General features: G+C 41.6%; 1 protein-coding gene across 6 annotated transcripts in view; it reads right to left on the minus strand.

Moving 5' to 3' along the window:
• Nucleotides 1-13,621, minus strand: part of DOCK9 (dedicator of cytokinesis 9) — a 282,088-nt gene that overhangs the window by 215,574 nt on the left and 52,893 nt on the right. The window lies entirely within an intron of this gene.

Below are 13,621 nucleotides of genomic sequence, written 5' to 3' on the forward strand. Positions count from 1 at the left end.
ACAACCTTCTGCATGTGTGGGTAACAGCTTGCTGACAGCAAATCCCAGGGGAACACAAAATTGCTGTGTCAATCTTGACTTCTGCCCACTTCCACTCTGCCAGAGAGAGGGCTAGCAAGTTTGCACTGCTTAATAGGATTCTCCCATCTCTGGTACCCAAAGATGCAAATGAGAACATGCATAAAGGGTGACCTGATTGGGCGGGACATACACCTTCTGAAGCAGGGCTCTAGGACATGATGCAAAACATGCACTGAAGTCCCACAGTCAACAGGGTTATTATTTGGGATGCAGAAGGAATCCAGGTCCCTCCACTGCAGAATGAACGCAGTAACTCTCTACTACCTCTTGTGTCTTTGGTGAGGGCTAATAGGGAAGCATGTCACTGACAGAACACTAAGTTGACTCTTGCATTTTCCTTCTAAAAAATGAAAAGTAAATTACATAAAATCACTATGATGAACATAGGAAAACCCCTCCTCTCCATAAAATGTATCTAGAAAAAAGTTACTGCTCTTTTAAGATCTGTTTTGAATTCTTTCTTATTTCACAAGGCAGCAGATGGTTTTCATTTTCTATCTACAGATTTCGAAGTTAGAGTGAATTATAATGATTGAGTACCTCTGAGTTGCTTACTAGAGACCTGTATAATGTAATAAAAGCAGATCTTTAGAGAACACCATGTAGTCACCTAACCCCAAAATTTCTGGTTCTTATGGTGAGTTTACGTATTAGGTCCCATAGATAAGCAAAAACCTAGGCTTCTCCTTTCTTCAGCATTTTTAATGCAAGGTTTATCTAACAGCCACAGAGATCAAAGGAGTAGAGATCCTGGCCACAGGGGAAAAAACAAACAAACAAACAAAAAAACAGAGTAACTACCTGTGGTCTACAGCGTTCAGCTTTCAGAATAGCAATTCTGTTACAACAGAGCTACAGTGTTAAGACTACACCCAAGTCCTGACATCAGAAGAGCCAAGCCTTCATGTGACATCATCACGATACTGGCAGATAAATAACATGGAAACACAACACTGTAGACTACAAAACACCCAACACATGGGTCAAATTATCTATCTTGAGAATTCCGAAAGGTCATCATCTAAACTTCTGCACTGCAAGGAAAACAACTTAAAAAATAATAGTTTAGGGGCGCCTGGGTGGCTCAGTGGGTTAAGCCGCTGCCTTCGGCTCAGGTCATGATCTCAGGGTCCTGGGATCGAGTCCCACATTGGGCTCTCTGCTCAGCAGGAAGCCTGCTTCCCTCTCTCTCTCTCTCTGCCTGCCTCTCCGTCTACTTGTGATCTCTCTCTGTCAAATAAATAAATAAAATCTTTAAAAAAAATAATAATAATAATAGTTTACTGAATATAAAGATGGTACCTAGAAATCGAAGCTTAATTTACTATTGTTACTACCTATTTCAGACATCCTGGGTGCAGAAGCCAGGAAATATCATTTGAAATACAAAAGATCATGTTTGGACTTTACAAAGGATTATAAATGATAACCAAGCAAAATCTGAAGCTGCTAGTATATTCTATTTGATTTATGTTAAAAACTCCCGAGTTAATATTTAAAACAGTGGGACAGCATGGAACAACTTCCTAACAATAATTCAGAGGAAAAAAGAAACATTTCCTAGGGACTTACTAACAAGCATTTAAGCAACTTGTATCAATTTTAAATGTTAATCATTAGTGGGCAAAAAAATTAGTGGGCAAGAAAAACAACAGAAAATATTTGGAGCAAAGGAGTCAACAAGGCCAGAAACGGGTTTCATGCTAATAGAAGCATGACAAAATGAATCATTCAAATGTGTCTTTGGTTTCACTGATTTTTCTGCATCAGAATGATCTTGGATTAGTCTACAAGGATAATTACCGTGAATTCCATTAGAAGACATGGAGATGGGTGGTATCTATTGGCAACCAGTTCAGCCACCTACTGCGTATGTATTTCAATTTGGAAATCACACTTACTCTTATTAAATGTGACCTCTCATTTTCACAATTCCCAAGACTGGATTTCTGCCCTTGACTCCGTCTGGAGCCCCAAACCATGTCTTCCTCCCCTGCTAATAAGGGTACCTGACTCTCCTATCACCGCCTCACCCTCAGATGTTCCAAATCAATCATCTTTTAATACAACAAACTGGGATGGTATGTCCACACAATGTCATACTTTTAAGCCATAAAAAGGAATGAAGTAGTGACACATGCTACAATATGGATGGACCTCAAAATGTTAACAGAGAATGAAAGAAGCCAGTCACAAAAGACCTCATCTTACATGATTCGATTTAAATGAAATGTCCAAAAAATCCACCGAGATAGAAAGTAGATCAGTAGTTGCCAGGGAATGGGAAGTGATTGCCAACGGGCACAAAACTTCTTTTAGGAGTAATAAAAATGTTCAGTGTTTCTCACATATATGCTATCCACACACAGTGTATTGTCTGCAAATACACTAAAAACCACTGGATTGACATTTTAAATAGGTGATTTGTGAATAAAGAGCCTGACTCCACTATTGATGTTTTACTGCCAACAGTTTTAAGCATTCCCCCACTTCCTTCCCCTCCTGTCCCGTATCTGACCAAACTGAAAGGACATTCCAGGTGGTTCCCTCCCTGGGTCCCCGGAGGAAATTCAGACCACTCAGGAACCCTCACCCTGGCTCCACCTGCTAACCACCATAGAAATCCCAAACCAGGCTCAGGTCCTGTTTGGGAGCTGCCCTGCTCTCCTCAGAGAGACTCATTACATGAGTAACTAACCTCTCCACACCCTTCTCATGAGTACGGTGTCATCAGCCTCAACATCCAAAGCAAATTTGAGGTGTGAGGGGGCAGGAGGAGGGGCCATCCTGTTTCTGTGGAGTGGCCCCAACAGTGAATTATATCTCAATAACACTGTTTTCAAAAACGGGAGAGGGGAAGAAGACAGCCTTTTACTCTGCCCATTTGTCAAGTTCAAATAAAGTAATAGGGGAGAACTCAATCAAGAAATTGTGATAAACATGTCAGTAACTATTGTTTTATACTTCACAAAGGACTTACTGAGTAGCTCCGAAACAGCTACCTTGCTTAATGAATTTACAATTTGGACTGCTGCTCTGGCCCACTTCATGGGAATACACAAACCACAGAGCCTGGGAGAACCTGTGGCTGCCCTTGGGGTGTGCATTTTAACCTAGGAAAGGGGGCCCTCGCTGTACAAACCACCAGAAAACCTGTACAAACAGTACGTTTACAGTAAGACTTGCTGCCCCACTCAGGGGTCATGACAAACTTCAGCCATTGGGCCACAGAGACCACAGCAAATAGGTCTCAAGCTTTGATTCCACCTCCCAAAGCATATCTATCCAGAGCTGCCACTCCCATTTGCAGCTTTCTCCTTGCCAACTGTTCTTCTGTTTTAAGTATGTTCTAAGGACCAAATTAGTTTGACTAGCAGATTTACTTCATACTCTCTCAGAAAAGTATGCATAAATTAGAATCTGAAGTAACACCTAAAAAAATCTAGAACTACAATCTGCAAGTAATATTCTATCTCAGATACATACAAGTCTTCTACCTAGGTTAGAACTTGGTCCTCCCTTAGGAGGCCAGGAAATAAGAGGAATTACGTCCCTTCTGCAGTGGCTGAAATGAAGATCTCACACAATAATAATAATAATAATAATAATAATACATCACATTCTATGTAAGTGCCATTAGGGTGTCTTATTTCCATGCCTGACAGTCCATACTACGTTTCTCAATGCAATGAATTCTGCTGAACAAAGAAACCTTATCTAAGTTGGCTTGTCAACTCCTTATTCATTATATATTCCATCAGTATAATCAAAGGGAAGTAGAGTGCCTAGCATGGGCATAACACATGTCCAATAAATGTTGGTCTCCTCCATCTTTCCCCAAATTAAATTTTTATCTTTCCTACTATAAAGTGAGGTAGTTCTTCTAAAAATATAAGCAGTTCTTACACAAAACCCAAGCGTATGAGAATTTAAGATCTAATAAATATAAACTCCAAATTATTTATATTGGTTAAAAAAATGATTCAAAGAGAGAAATGGGAGTGTTACGGAACAAGAAAAGGGAGTTAAGATAGCTGGTGTGGAATGGAGTGGAGGTTTTGGCAATGACCATTAGAAAAAGTTTGTTTGTTTTAAGTAAGGAAAATTAAGTTAATGTTATTATATACGGGGCGCCGGGGTGGCTCAGTAGGTTAAGCCGCTGCCTTCGGCTCAGGTCATGATCCCAGGTCCTGGGTTCGAGCCCCACATCGGGCTCTCTGCTCAGCAGGGAGCCTGCTTCCTCCTCTCTCTCTGCCTGCCTCTCTGCCTACTTGTGATTTCTCTCTGTCAAATAAATAAATAAAATCTTAAAAAAATGTTATTATATACATAAGGATCTTTTTATTTTTTTTTATTTTTATTTTTTTTTAAAGATTTTATTTATTTATTTGACAGAGAGAGATCACAAGTAGACGGAGAGGCAGGCAGAGAGAGAGAGGGAAGCAGGCTTCCCGCTGAGCAGAGAGCCCGATGCGGGACTCGATCCCAGGACCCTGAGATCATGACCTGAGCCGAAGGCAGCGGCTTAACCCACTGAGCCACCCAGGCGCCCCCATAAGGATCTTTTTAAAAATAAGGACAAGATAAACTCTCCTACCATTGTGTATTTCAGGAACACAAACCTCAAAATTTGTGGGAGAGAAGGCAGACTTATAGCATATCTAAATTTATCCATCATTTAGAGATGTAGAGAAATGGCAGGTGAACCTAGGGGACCAGGGCACAGGCAGGAGTTTTAGACACACACACACACACACACACACACACACACACACACGCTCAGAGAGCTTGGTGAAACTAATTTTGCTAAAAATGTATCTCTAAAGTCGTAACTACATAAAATATTTGAGCCAAGTCTGCTGCTAACAGTGGTATTTAAATGTTCTCCAAAGCAGAGACACAGAGCAGAGACAGGTGTCTCCATGTTGGTGCTAGAATATCAGGGAGGCAAGCAGTCCCCATGAGGCGCTCTGAACACCCAGCACGCACACAGAGGTCTTCCCAAGATGACCAGAGTCTCTCAAAAGAAACTAGAGAATCTTCCTTTTATAGGCAGAAGACTGGGTTAAAAAGCCTTTATTTATTTATTTATTTATTTATTTATTTATTTTTTAAAGATTTTATTTATTTATTTGACAGAGAGAGATCACAAGTAGATGGAGAGGCAGGCAGAGAGAGAGAGGGAAACAGGCTTCTTGCTGAGCAGAGAGCCCGATGTGGGACTCGATCCCAGGACCCTGAGATCATGACCTGAGCCGAAGGCAGCGGCTTAACCCACTGAGCCACCCAGGCGCCCCAAAAAGCCTTTAAAATAAAACGGAACTCCTAAAGGAAGAAGAGTTGGGGTTAAGAATATGAACTTAACTCGCTAGTAGGAATATAAAATGGTGCAGCCACTGTGAAAGAGTATGGTGATTCCTCCCAAAATTAAAGGAAGAATTATTATATGATCCACTTCTGAGTAGATACCCAAAAGAATTGAAAGCAGAGTTTTGAAGAGATATTTGCATACCCATGTTCATAGCAGCATTATTCAAATTATCCAGAGGTGGAAGGAACCTAAGTGTCCACCAACAAACAGACAGAATGTGCTATGTACTTACCATGGGATATTATTTAGCATTAAAAAGGAAGGGCATCCTGTCACCTGCTACAACATGGATGATAAACGTTGAGGACATTATGCTCAGTGAAATAAGCCAGACACAAAAGGACAAATACTGTATGATTCTACTTAAATGACATAGCTAGAATAGATACATTCATGAAGCTGGAGAACAAAATGGTGGCTACCAGGGGCTTGGGGGGAAGGGGAACGAGGAATTATTATTCAGTAGGTACAGTTTCAGTTTGGGATGATGAAAATAGTCCGGAGATGGATGACGGACATGGATGGTGAACCAGGTGCTGAATGTGCTTAATATCACTAAACTGAATATTTAAAAATAGTTAAAATGGTTAATTTTATGTTATATATATCTTATCACTATTTTTTTTAAAAGGGGGGTGACGACACAGTTACTAGACTACTTTCCTATGACTTCCAGGAACAAGTGAAATAACAGAAAGCCAAGAGGGTACTTGTCTCCCTTGTCTGACCCTGGCCCGCACAAAGGGCAGAAAAGCCCAGGAACAGGCTTTATATTTATATTCATTTCCTCTTTCCACTTGGGAATGGAAAACCCCTGCAGAAAAACCCTTCCAGCTACATATTGTCACAGAAACAAGGGAGGGGAAATCAAATTCTTGACTCATAGACCTCCCACTTCTTTCATAAAGAACTCCGAAAGGACAGAACCGACAGCGCTTACAGGGTCTCATTTATCCCTCCGCTCAGGAAGCTGCAGACTAAGTCAGAATTCCAATTATCATCATGGGAGGTTAAAGAACAAAACTGTAAAAGTTTCTGAGGGTGCTCGGGTCTTCGACGAAAAACCAATAAATCCATAAGCACTGATCCTGTTTAACTCTTCACTGAAAACACAGGCTGGGGCCAGGTGCTCAGCGGAGGGGGGCTGATGATGGGGCAGATCGCCCCGAAGGCACTAAGCACCAACAACCAACTGTAGACGAGACACTGAGTGAGAAACAAGGAAGGCGAGCAAACACACAGGCACGAGGAAATCAGAACTCAGAGTGACGTCCTCTTGGACCCCACCAGCCTCTTCCAGGCAAATTCTACTTTAGGCCAACATCTGAGAAGATCACTCAGAAGCAAGGTATACCGAATTTAAACAACTGAAAAGACACCACACAGTGTAAGTGGTGTACAAATGCACTCATGAAACAGTTTATGTGCTTCAAATACGGGGGTAGAGCTGTTGGAAAGTTGTTCTTGCATGTGAAGAGAAAGACTAAAATTCAGACCCTACACACCTCAATTACTCGCATCTCACATCTCAGCAGCTGAATACTTTTAATCTTTCACTGTCATTGTGTCAAGACAGAAAAACTGCCTCTGACATGAATAAAAACTTCTGGAGGGTAAAAAGGAAAAATTAAACATGAAATCTGAGTTTGCCATTTTAAAAACTATCTCAATATAGTTGAACTTTCAGTTAGATTAATCAAAAGGCAAATAAGAAATGAAGATACTGCAATGGTTAGCTCCCCCAAATTATAGGAAGGAAAACACAACTTTTCAAAATATTCCTATGGCTTTGAAAAACCAGAGTAAACAGACTCAAAATAAAATATGTACTCCTTTGTCCAGACTTCTTGTCAAGTCAGAAGAGACTGGGTCTGTGCCCCTGCTTATAAGACAGAAAAACTCCACTCTTTGAGCCCTTACGAGTTTTCTTTTTTTTTTTTTTTAAGGGACAAAAAATCAGGGCTTCCTAAGATTCACTTTTATATACAGTCTCTAGTTGGATTATGACTTAACTGTAACTGTGTTTTAAAAGAATGTTACTTTGAATAGAACACTTCCTGGTGTGTAAATGAATTTCACTTAGAGAAGCAAGAAACTTTTCAGGGAAACTACTTTCCACCTAAGAATTGGACAGAACGAAGATATCGCCATGCCTCCATGCCACCTAAAAACAGGACCCAAAGAAGATGTATCAATGGCCAATAAGCAAATGAAAACTCATCAGAAAAAAAGTCATCAGAAAAGCGTAAAATCAAAATCAGCAGAGAGCACTTCATACCTATGAAGACGGCTAAAATAAAGACATAAGGACGTAGAGAAGCTGGATTGTTCCTACACTGTTGCAGGAATGTAAAATAGGGAGGCTGCTTGGGAAACCAAGCTGAGAATTCCTCAAATAGTTAAATACAGAGTTACCGCATAATCCAACAATTCCACTCCTAGCTATATATCCAAAAGAGCTGAAAATACCATGCCCATACAAAAACAAGAACATGAATGTTCTTAACAGTATTATTCATAATAGCCCCAAAGTGGACACAACCCAAATGTCCACCAACTAACAAATGGATAAACAAGATGTGGTCTATCCATACAATGGAATATTATTCCGTAATAGAAAGAAATGAAGCACTGATACATGCTACAATGTGGATGAACCTTAGTGAAAGAAGCCAGTCATGGGGATTATGTATTACATGATTCTGTTGGTAGGAAATGTCCAGGACAGGCAAACCAACAGAGACAGAAAGCAATCAGTGCTTGCCTGGGGGTGGGGAGTGAGTTAAGTAGAATGGGAGGGTCACAGGATTTCATGGGGGGGGGGGGGCGGGTAATAACAGCCTTCTAAAATTAATTACGGTGATGGATACACAACACTGTGAATATACTGAAAAACACTGGATGGTATACTTTACATGGGTGAATTGTATGGTAAGTGAATTGTATCTCAATAAAGCTGTTTTAAAAAAAACATAGGACATATCAGGGGCACACCTATAAAAAGCTGAATTTCTCTTGAAAGCACTCTATCCTTAACACAGTTATCTTTCCAAAACGTATCACTACTCCCAACACAACGAATTCCCAAAAGTACAGAAGATAATGGCAAGATGATTTCTTCAGCAAGCAAGCTAGTCTGCTTTAAATTTACTGAGCACTTAAGGGAAACCTTTTGTCTGCTCTCTAACTCTGGCTCATTCATTGTGTTGCAAGGTCTGGGTCTGAGGGCTGGGCCACCTCTCCCAATTCATTTATTCCAAAAATAAAGAAATTTATTTTATAGATATTTTCCCAAAAATTTTCATCTCTGCTTTAACCACAGGCTCTCAAAATCCAAGAAAAAATAGCATGTAGAGAAAAAGTCAGAAAAGGGATGAAAATTGACAGTCAGAAAAGGGATGAAAATTGACAGAACATTAACAGGAGATTCTGAAATTTTATTCAGACCATGGAGTTGGCTCTATTTAGGTCATTCTAGTCACTCGAACTATATAGACTAACATTTTAAATGTAAATTTTAATGTAAAATTTAAAGGAAAACATTGTATAAAGAGTATTGGGCACATCCTTAACAGGGTATGTTACACGGACGGACATCTAACAACATGCCAGACACGGAGACAGAATTCAGTCATGATGTCTCAATTAACCTTCTGATCAGCTCTAAAAGTTAAGTTTTATAAGTGATCTCACTCACGATTGCTACCCCTTGACCTTGTTACAAGAAGATTTCCACAGAAACCCATCCTCACAGGATCCCTGAAGGATTGCAACCAACACTGACATCATGTGGAGTAGGGCTGAAAAACCATGGGGGGTTAGAGATAAGTACCCCACAAGTTCAAATGTCTCCTTAGACCAAGAGCTTTCCAAGCTTTCCCAAAAATACAGGTACCCATACAATATGTATTGTGCTATATTATTTTCTATTCCAGCCTCTCTAGTCTATCCTAGCTCATTGGAGGGAAAGGAAGAAGGGAGGGAGGGAGGGAGGAAACCAGACACAGCCCACATATGTTTTCAGGACCACTATGGCTCATGGCCTGCAGTTTGGGGGGAAAAAACCACATGTACCAGTTATTACGTACGGTCTATCAGCACTTAGAATTCACCAGCTTTACCACATACTCTCCTTACCTACAAGCAGCCGGCCCATGAGAAGAACGAAATGGCCTACTGAAGAGGGCACTGGTAAAACAGCACTCTGAAAGGATGCTGTTCTCCCTCACATACACAGCATACACTCTCAATCAGCTATCTCTCCCCAGGTCAGAAGACACTGGTCTAGGAATCAAGGGATTGAATTCGAAGGGAGCCCACTCTACTGCCCTAGGAACACACTCCATCCCTGCTGGTATGGAGATCCTGGTTCTAAAGGGAAGAAAGCTTCCATAAAGGGAGACCACCGTGTACAATGAACCCGAAGGCCAGACTGCCACCCGGCCATTTGGGGCCTCCTTAAGCCACTGAACCAGGAAGCAAAAGAGGAGACTCCACCGGACAGGGTAAGAGGAAACTAGGTTGCTGCCTCCAAAGAGTCAGAAATCCAGGGCGGTTCTTCAGGGCATCTCCTAGCAATTCTATCTCTAATAGTTCAAGCTCACGGTAAACCACAGCAATCAAAAGAAAGGTGGGACGGCCGAGAATTCAGACAGTCAGGTGAAGAATTCTAATCAGTTGAGATCCTGGCTGGGGACAAAGGAAATGTGGAAGCAGTAAAAGGAGAAAGAGAAGAATGAAGATATAAATATCAACTATAGCTAACCGGCTAGTCAGAGAAGTAAACCCTACAACAGCACTGCGTATCTCCCTCTTGCCTCCTGCTTGGGGGTTGGGAGAGGGGCTGACAAATTCTTCTCCTTCTATTTTACACAAGTACTGTTGCTGAAACTTGACACTACAATTTAGACTTCAGGTAGCATATATTCCTGCAAGACTGCAAAAGAATTTAAGAATTAATGAACAAAGTCCAGAAATGGAAATGTGACCCCCCCCCCCCAAAGACAGATACGATGACTAATGAGATGTGACTTCTTGTTTTAAGGACCTGGTGAGAACACCTTCCTCTGACTGAAGGTATCTGTGTTCTGGTAGGCTGAAACATAGTCCTTTTTGCTGTATGGCAGTTCAGATATCCGGGGGGGGGGGGGGGGGGGGGGGTCTGCTTGCAGAGCAGTCAAAGGGGTGGGTGGTGCCAGTTATTAAGCTACAGTGTCCAGGCTCCGGCGAAAGCCTTCCACACTCAGCTCCCTGGGGCTAGCTGGGAACAGCACATTCTGAAAGCTTTACCAGTTGGCTCCCTGTGGGGCTCACCTCTAGGGGGCACCAGAGGGAGACTGCAAAGCTTGGGGAGGAAAGGGAGCTTGCTCCTTGGTTCCTGCTTCCTGGGGCTTTGGTTCCTCAAGTCACCCTGCAATGCTCCTGCACCCTGGTAGGAACAGCGCCTTCCCAGGCAGCACCTGAAACGGGCCTGCCACTTATATTTAACACTTACAGACCCATCTTCATCACACCCACCCTCAGAAACCATGGCCAGCTGCCCAGCCCCCACTCCTCAGAGGTCTTGGCTTCAGCTCTGTGGGCACCCCCTCCAAGTTTCTAAGATTTTGTAACACAGTCTCATCTCCTGATCCCCCCAGTCCCAGGGCACACGGCTGCTTCCTGCAGCCACTACCTCTATGATACGGTAATGTTCTCTTTTTACCTTTTTAATTACCAACTTGACATTTGTTTTTTTTAAGATTTTATTTGTTTATTTGTCAGACAGAGAAAGAGAGAGACAGCACAAGCAGCGGGGAGCAGCAGGCAGGAGAAGCAGGCTCCCTGCTGAGCAAGGTGCTGGATTCAGGACTCGATCTCAGAACCCTGGGATCATGACCTGAGCCAAAGGCAGAGGCTTAACCGACTGAGTCACACAGGCTTCCCCCAGCTTAACAACTTTATACTTAACAGCAATTCTTTATATTTAATTCTCTCTGTTAAAATAACTGATACGATTTCTGTTTCCTTGCTGGAACCTAACTATTATACTATGCTAGGCTCTGAACAGTTTTAAAAGACTAGGATCTGGGGCGCCTGGGTGGCTGAGTGGGTTAAGCCGCTGCCTTCGGCTCAGGTCATGATCTCAGGGTCCTGGGATCGAGTCCCACATCGGGCTCTCTGCTCAGCAAGAAGCCTGCTTCCTCCTCTCTCTGCCTGCCTCTCTGCCTACTTGTGATTTCTCTCTGTCAAATAAATAAAATCTTAAAAAAAAAAAAAAAAAAGAAGCCTGCTTCCCTCTCTCTCTCTCTCTGCCTGCCTCTCCGTCTACTTGTGATCTCTGTCAAATAAATAAATAAAATCTTTAAAAAAATAAATAAATAAAAATAAAAGACTAGGATCACCAAAGAATGAGAAGAGCCAATAAGCACATAAAAAGATGCTCAACATTATTAGGGAAATGCAAATTAAAACTCAGTGAGATCCCACTACACATCTAACAGGATGGCTAAAATCTTTAGACCGGCCATACTGTCAACAAGGCTGTGGAATAATTGGAACCCTAATCCATGGCTGGTAGAACCACCGCAGCAAGCACTTTAACAGCGCTTAAAAATGTGAAACAAAGAGTTACCACCTCACCTAGCAGTTCCACTCCTAAGTAGCCACCCAAGAAAAACGAAAGCACATGGTCACACAGAAATGCATCCAAATGTTCCCAGCAACAATATTCACAATACCCAGGAAGTGCAAACAACTCAAATGTCCATCAACTGGTAACTGGAGAAACAAAATTTTATCCACACAAAATTGTTGTTTTATGTTGTTTTATCCAGACAACAGAATGGAATACTATTTGGCAATAAAAAGGAAGGAATTACTCACACACTCCACAGCACGGTTGAACCTCAAAAATAATTAGCTGAGTAAAAGGAGCCAGACGCAAAAGCATATATTGTATGATTCTACTTCTAACTACTGAGAAACAGTAAATCTATAGAAACAGAAAGTAGATCAGTAGTTGCCTGGAGCTAGGGGTGGGAACTGGAAATAGGCATGAAGATTTCTTTTGGGGGTGACAGAAATGTTCTATAATTAGACCACAGTGATGATTGCACAAATGTCCAAATTTACTGAAACTTGTTGAACATTTACAATTTATTTTTTATTCAAATTCAATTAACATATAGTATATTATCAGCTTCAGAGGTAGAGCTCAGTGATTCATCAGTCTTCTACAATACCCAGTGCTCAATACATCACGTGCCCTCCTTAAGGTCCATCACCCAGTCACCTCCTCCCCTCCAGCAACCCTCAGTCTGAACATTTAAAATTTAGACTGAAGTTTATGGCATGTAAATTATACCTCAGTGAAGCTGTGAAACAAAAGACTAGGGAAAATATCAGAAGAAAACCTAGTGTCACAGGCAAATGATATAAATCATGATAAGAAACCACAATGCACTGATAAGTAAAATGAAACCTTTGTGTCTAGACACAGATATAATGGCATGTGATAAAGACAGCGTGCCTAAGGACCAAACCATTTCAGCAAACAGAATTAGCTTTCTTTCAAATGCTTACGAAAAAGGTCTGGTATACAGCATTAAAGGCATGCCCAGCTTGAGTGAAGGATGGTTTGTTCAAAACTGAACCAACCGGGGGTGCCTGGGTGGTTCAGTGGGTTAAAGCCTCTGCCTTCGCTCAGGTCATGATCTCAGGGTCCTGGGATCAAGCCCCGCAATTGGGCTCTCTGCTCAGCAGGGAGCCTGCTTCCCTTCCTCTCTCTCTGCCTGCCTCTCTGCCTACTTGTGATCTCTGTCAAATAAATAAATAAACAAACAAACAAACTGAACCAATGGGACAGCACCAGCATTCACATTTAGCTAATGCCATTAAAGAGGAAGATATTGTTCTGAAGCTGAGCACATTCTTGCATGTGATTTTTTTTTTTTAAAGGAATGCTTCTTAATAGTGATGGTGCCATTGCTAAGGAAGACAGGCTTATGATGCCTCATTACAAAACAGCAGACTGACCATAGGCAACCAATACGAACAAATACTTTAGGTATGTCCCTGAAATTGTGCTTGAAATCAGATATCATTACAGTGTAAAAGTAAGGGATTTCTAAAGATAGAAACACTCCCTCCACTAGACCAGGCATTTGGACAAATAATTCTTCTTAAAGT

The sequence above is a fragment of the Lutra lutra genome, chromosome 3 (genome assembly GCF_902655055.1).
Source record: "Lutra lutra chromosome 3, mLutLut1.2, whole genome shotgun sequence".
In the NCBI taxonomy this organism is placed as follows: domain Eukaryota; kingdom Metazoa; phylum Chordata; class Mammalia; order Carnivora; family Mustelidae; genus Lutra; species Lutra lutra.